This window comes from Leptosomus discolor, chromosome 11, assembly GCF_034619465.1.
Source record: "Leptosomus discolor isolate bLepDis1 chromosome 11, bLepDis1.hap2, whole genome shotgun sequence".
NCBI lineage: Eukaryota > Metazoa > Chordata > Aves > Leptosomiformes > Leptosomidae > Leptosomus > Leptosomus discolor.
The window spans coordinates 10,113,946-10,119,945 of NC_141401.1; positions in this window are offsets into that span (position 1 = coordinate 10,113,946).

Below are 6,000 nucleotides of genomic sequence, written 5' to 3' on the forward strand. Positions count from 1 at the left end.
CTGCTGTGTAACTTCAGGCTATATTCTTTAAAGATTTTATTTTTCTTTAAAGCAACAGTGCAGAAAAATGTATTTCTCAATGAGAACTGAATAGGGGTAGTATCTGATCCTCTGAAAACACATACACATTTCCAAACCATTTTAAAATTAAACATTAATATGATTATCTACTACAGTTTCAGAGCATAGTTCCAAGCAAGACATCCAAATGCATTATTTACTTGAATCTCTGTACGAACTACCCTATACAGGAAATCAGTAAATTGCTTCAGTCTCAGCCTCAAAGTGGATACGTATTTGTTTAGTCATATACTATAAATAACATCTGTAGACTCGAAACCTTGCCAGCATTATTAAAGCAGTGTTCACTTAATAGTACCCTGTATTATGAGCCTCATTAGTAACTGATTCATACAGTATGAGCCTACAGAAAAAACATGCAGGATAGAATAACACACACATATTGATGATATATTATCCATACTGCCAGCGTAATCTCATTTGTTGTGGAGCTGGTATGCTCTGAGCTGAGCACACACCCCCTGTGAGCAGCCCCCTGGGGGACACAGTCAGTGCAGAGGCTCCTGGAACAGCCCTTGCTGCTTCTCTGCAGGGGGATTGCTGGCAAGGTGGAGGTGGGGACAAAATGCTCCCCTGTTCCCCAATACACCAGCTTGTGACTGTGAATCGATGACAGAGAGCTATGGGGCTGCCAAATTGCTTCAATTTATGCTGAAGGACTGACCCAAAAGACGATGGCCTTTTCACCACTTTTACAGCTCTTTGCTATTGGAGAGCACCAGTGATGGGATCTGCTGCTTTTATTTGCCTAGTGCTTTTATCACATCATATTTATGCTGTATATATTACACTATGACACATACTGTCCACTGTAAAATACCTTGCATGCTTTATAATATGAAATAAACTTTGTATGCAATAGATTCTGCATAATACCAGATGGGTTGGTATAGGATATTGTTGCTTGATACCAGCAAATTCTTATTGTTTTCTGCAAGTGGCTGTTAATAATTTTGTTCATTGTCCCATTTAAAAAAAAAAAAATAATCATTTGAGTATCTTATAGTACTTTTCTTCAGAGAAATCCCTACATCTCACACCCAAGAAAGAATGTGGCAGCCATAACCCATTTTCATTGATGAGGACAAGGATTCAGAAGTGAGGGAAGACAGCAGGTCACTATCAGAGCTGGCAGGAGATCTCCAGACTCAATACAGTGTTCTGTCAATAAATGAGCTAGGGCAGATTGTTACTGCATTATAGAGAGTGACGTGTATCAGATGTGACTGGTAAGGTTCAGTTATAAGTAGTTTAGACCTTTGTCCAAGATTAATGCAGAGCCTAAACTGATATTGTCAAAATCTTAACATTTTTCCTCTACTCATTTTATGCATTTAGGGTCCTTTGCTTTAACCAGAAATAGGAAAAAATAACTTTAGAACTCCTGTTCTTGTATGCAACCCCCAAAGGTCTGGGTATTCTTACCTCTTGAATATTTGAATCAAGTCTTTTAAGCTTCCTTCCAAGAATTAAAAGAGAGAATTTATAATTAGTTTAAAAGGTGTTGAAGAAAGAAATAACCAGAATGGAAATCTTGGGTTATGTTTGTGGTTATGTGGTTGTCTTCAAACATGATTTTGGACAATTACTTGAGACTTAACTTCAAGAAGAGGCTGTTTCTTTTCAGAAATCCAAACTGAGACAAAGGATATAGTATTAATTCTTCTGGAGAGATGATTAGATATCCACTGGATCAAAAATGAACATACATAAGGAAAGGACACTAGAAAATTTGACCTCCCTGAGCATACCTCTGCTCCAGTGTCAGGGTCATTCAGTGGCTGTCCTCAGGATCAAGCCTACTGTTGTACCCAGCACTCTGTGAGTCTCAACATGCTATTTTACACGTTTGCAGACATACCTTTTTGTGCAGATCCAGACAGACTTTCCCAATACATTCACAAGACAGCCGTGTGTCTGGACTAAGACAATCTGTCACAGAATCCAGTCATATAGGTGCTCTTGTCTCCTCCATCAGCTGCGAAAAAAATATAGCACCTGTGATCTGAGTTACAGTGATTTCTTAAGGATTAAGGTATCTCTTCCACTTCCTAATGCTATGGAGCTTAATTACTTAATTAAGTAATTATTTACTTAGTTACTACTATCTGGTAGCCCTGGACTGTAAACACTGTGGATCTAACTGTTATTTTTCCATTGTTTAAACTAAGGTCGTCACAAAACCCCTAAAGCAATCAAATGTTAGGTCATGCAATAAAGTTTCATGACACCTCCCACCCCATAGTCCCCCTTACTGATCTTCACCAAAAAATGCTGGGGAAGTGATCATGGGCCATAACAGTAATAGTTCAGCTCTTTTGGACAAATACAGAAATAAAAGCAAATGAGTATCAGGACATAGCATTGTTTAAAAGAAACAGTAACTAACAAGCGTAACAATCTATCTGAGGGTATAGCAGGTTTTCAAGGTTGGTGGAATAACAGCATGATGGAATGATGGAATAATTCAGATTTGGTGGTTATTTTAAAATACATGTTTTAGCTGGATCAGAAGTTATTTCCTTCAGCACAGGAATTACAGTTTAATTTTTTCTCTTTGACAGGTCAATTAGACTAGCTAATTAGAACAACTTCTTCTGGGCTTGAAACCTGTGATTCTGAAGGAAAAACAAAAGCCAAGATCAGGAATCTCAGCTGAGATCTCTCAGTCACTAGCTCCAAGCTATTTAACATTAGATGCTGCTCTGAAGGTGTAGGCTGATTTCAAAGCATAGAACAGTCAACTCCCAAAGACACTAGATGCCAGACTGTCTAGGTGGCTACAGCTGACTCCACCACCATCACATCTATGAGCAGGGTGTCATCAGATCTCATGAAGCACCAGAAGCATTCTGTTTTGTGTCTCACCAGGGAGAAATTTATGTGACAGATTATACTGTTTCACTCATGAGAAATCTGTAAAATAATCTAGTCTCATCTTGCTGTCAACAATAATGCTAGTGAGTAACATACATGGTCTGCATTATGACTAAAGTTAGTGTTAAAAGCTACAGTACTGCAGAAGTCAAGAGCAAGAGAGCTGCCATCGAAGCTTTATGCTGTTATCTTCAACACCACACATAAAAAACATCTGGTCAGCTTCACTCTAATTGTCACAGCTTAGAGATGAAGTAAAGCAGCAGAAATGTGAAGGGTCCTCAAGACTTCTTTAGTGCTGAGTTAAGCAGCAGCCTGTATTAAGTAGCTTTGCCTCTACCAGGCACCAGGAATGACAAATGCTCAGAAGTAGCTACTGCAAAAGCCTTGCAGTTGAAATGATAACTGTACATATAAGTATGGTAAAGTCATCTTATTCAGCCATAGATATCCAAGAAAAGAGCTTGTATAATTCCTCATCAATCATCGACAATGCTGATTAAAAAACCCCACACCCAAACCATAAGAAAACAAACCAAAAAACCCCAAACAAACAAAACCCAGAAATCAACCCCAAACAAAACCCCCCAAAAATCAAACCCCAAAACTCTACACTTTCCCTCCAAAAAACCCCAAAACACCCAAACAAACAAACCCAGCAACCAAGATGGGACCCAGCATGCTACCTGTGAAATACTAAAGGATAACAAGCCCCTGACTTGAGTGAAACTGAGATCAGACTGCTGTAGAAAGTGATGCCTGTACCAGAGCGTAAAATATGGAGCAAATTCTGCCACTGGTACCCAAATGGACTAAATATATTCACCTTTTCAGTACTTCCATTCACTCATATCTGGCTGTTCAAGGAGAAAAAGAGAAGGCAGTAGCCGCGAATGTGACAGACTCCAACATGGACTCACAATAAAACGTAAAAACCAGAAAGGTCTAAATACACCTTTTATACTGAACTCATGAAAAATACAGAGAAAATTTTCATATGATTATTGTATGTAGACTAAGTTAATTTTTCTTTTGCCCTTTAATATTTTCCTGATAAATCACAGTTTTGGCAATTGATAATTCTCCTTTCATTCAACCTAAAGGGCCCCTTCTGTCAGCCTACAGTTCAGGGGAACATAAATCAAAAGGAATGCAAAGTCAGATGAAAAAGGAACATTATGTGACTGAAAATGTGGAAAGAAGAGGTAAAGTCATAACTTTAAAAAATATTTGTCTTAAATTAGAATGACACCATACAGGGGAGCTCACATCATATTTTCACTACTCTGGTGCTGCAGTAAGTTATAAACTATGTATTGGTCAATGGCTTTAAAAAAATTGACGGACCTTTTCTTCAATACCAGCTATTTAGCAACTTCCTAGCTGACACAAATACTCTGTAGCATTTCTCTAAGCCCCACACAATCTCTTACACACAGTCAATATACCCAGGACAGAAATATACAAACAACCCATAACACCTTGTTAAAAGGGTACCGTTCTTGCTATGCCTCATATACCACACTCTGGCTGCAGTCAATGCTCTTTACACTGATAGTGCTGTAATTTTTCAATCACACACAATACTTGTGTAGATCACATGGGCTACTTTTTCTGTAAAGAAAGCATTGCATGTATACAGTAACACATTCTTCGTAGAGTTCCAAGATATGTTCTCAAGATGAGGTAAAAATGTTTTTCGATGGGTGTACACTTAGTACTAGACCCTGTCCCATGGAACTACGTAAGCAATATATTACAACTTATCTCTAAGACACTGCAACAAGTAAGGATACCAGAATAATGTTAGTGATACAGAGTGTAAGTGCATGTCATGCAACACAAATATATTTGGGAAGATGAGGTCTAGGAACTTTTGTTAACTCTCAGGAAGGCAATTTACTGGAAGATAGTCTAGAAGGCTGCAAAGCTGGACCATTATGAAAGAGTCAGGTAATAAAGTTCACAAAAGGAAGTGGATTTTTGAAAAAAGATCTGAAGAAAAAGGAGGAGATCCAAACATATGAAAGCAGCATGAAGCTGAGAGAAAGGAGGGGCAGAAGACGAAAAGATAAAAGTATATAGAAGATAGAGGATGACATCCGTACAGAGATCAATGAGAAAAGGTTTCTACAGACTTGAAGATAGGATATTTTCTTAGTACAAAAACTGAACAAATCTTAAAGGCAGTGAATTTAAAACAATTACAAGGAAGCACATTTTTATGTAACACATGAAACTCATTGCCTCTGGATGCTCCTGAAATCAAAAGCTTAATGGGAGCCAGAAATGGATAAATTACAGTTACATTTCACAGGATTCATTTAATCTGTAGAAGAAAAAAAATTCTTTGTGCTTCCTGGCAAAAGTTAGGCACTAAGTGACGAAAGGAATTAGGAAGTGATTTACCTAATTTGACATAATGCAATACTTATCCATTATGGGGCAGCTGTAGCTTCTGCTAAAACAAGACTATCGAGTCATAATGTAAGAAGCTCCAATGATTTTGGAACACATACAAAACCTCAGAGTGCCAGCCTACTCTTACTAATAAGGTACTCAGATGAAACTCTTCCTGAAAGTCAGGTCTCTTCATTCCTTTTTTTTTTTTTCTTTTCTTTTCTTTTTTTTTTTAAACAAGGTAATCCCTTTGAAGCAATTAGCTGTTGATGGAGAAGCATACTGGATTAACTGTGCTAACTGGATTAAGGGTGACTCAGCGTGCCATGTTGCTATGTTTTGACGAATGGAAGGGCAGAATGAAGGTTGTGAAACCCAAAACAGAGATGACTAATCCAGTCCTGGTTTAGCAGCAATGAGGGGATGGTTTGTCTTGTGCAACATAACTGTTGTCTGGAATATGGCAAAATGTGAAAATTGTAACTGTGTTTAAGGCAAAAGTAATTCATCAGTTTGCCGAGCAATGTAAGAACAGACAAAAACTAGAATTCCAAAGTATTGCTTTTCCTTCCTATTAACACAAGCAATATTTGGAGTTGGGTGGAGATCAAGGCTGAGGCTAGGTTCCATCATTACTTAGAT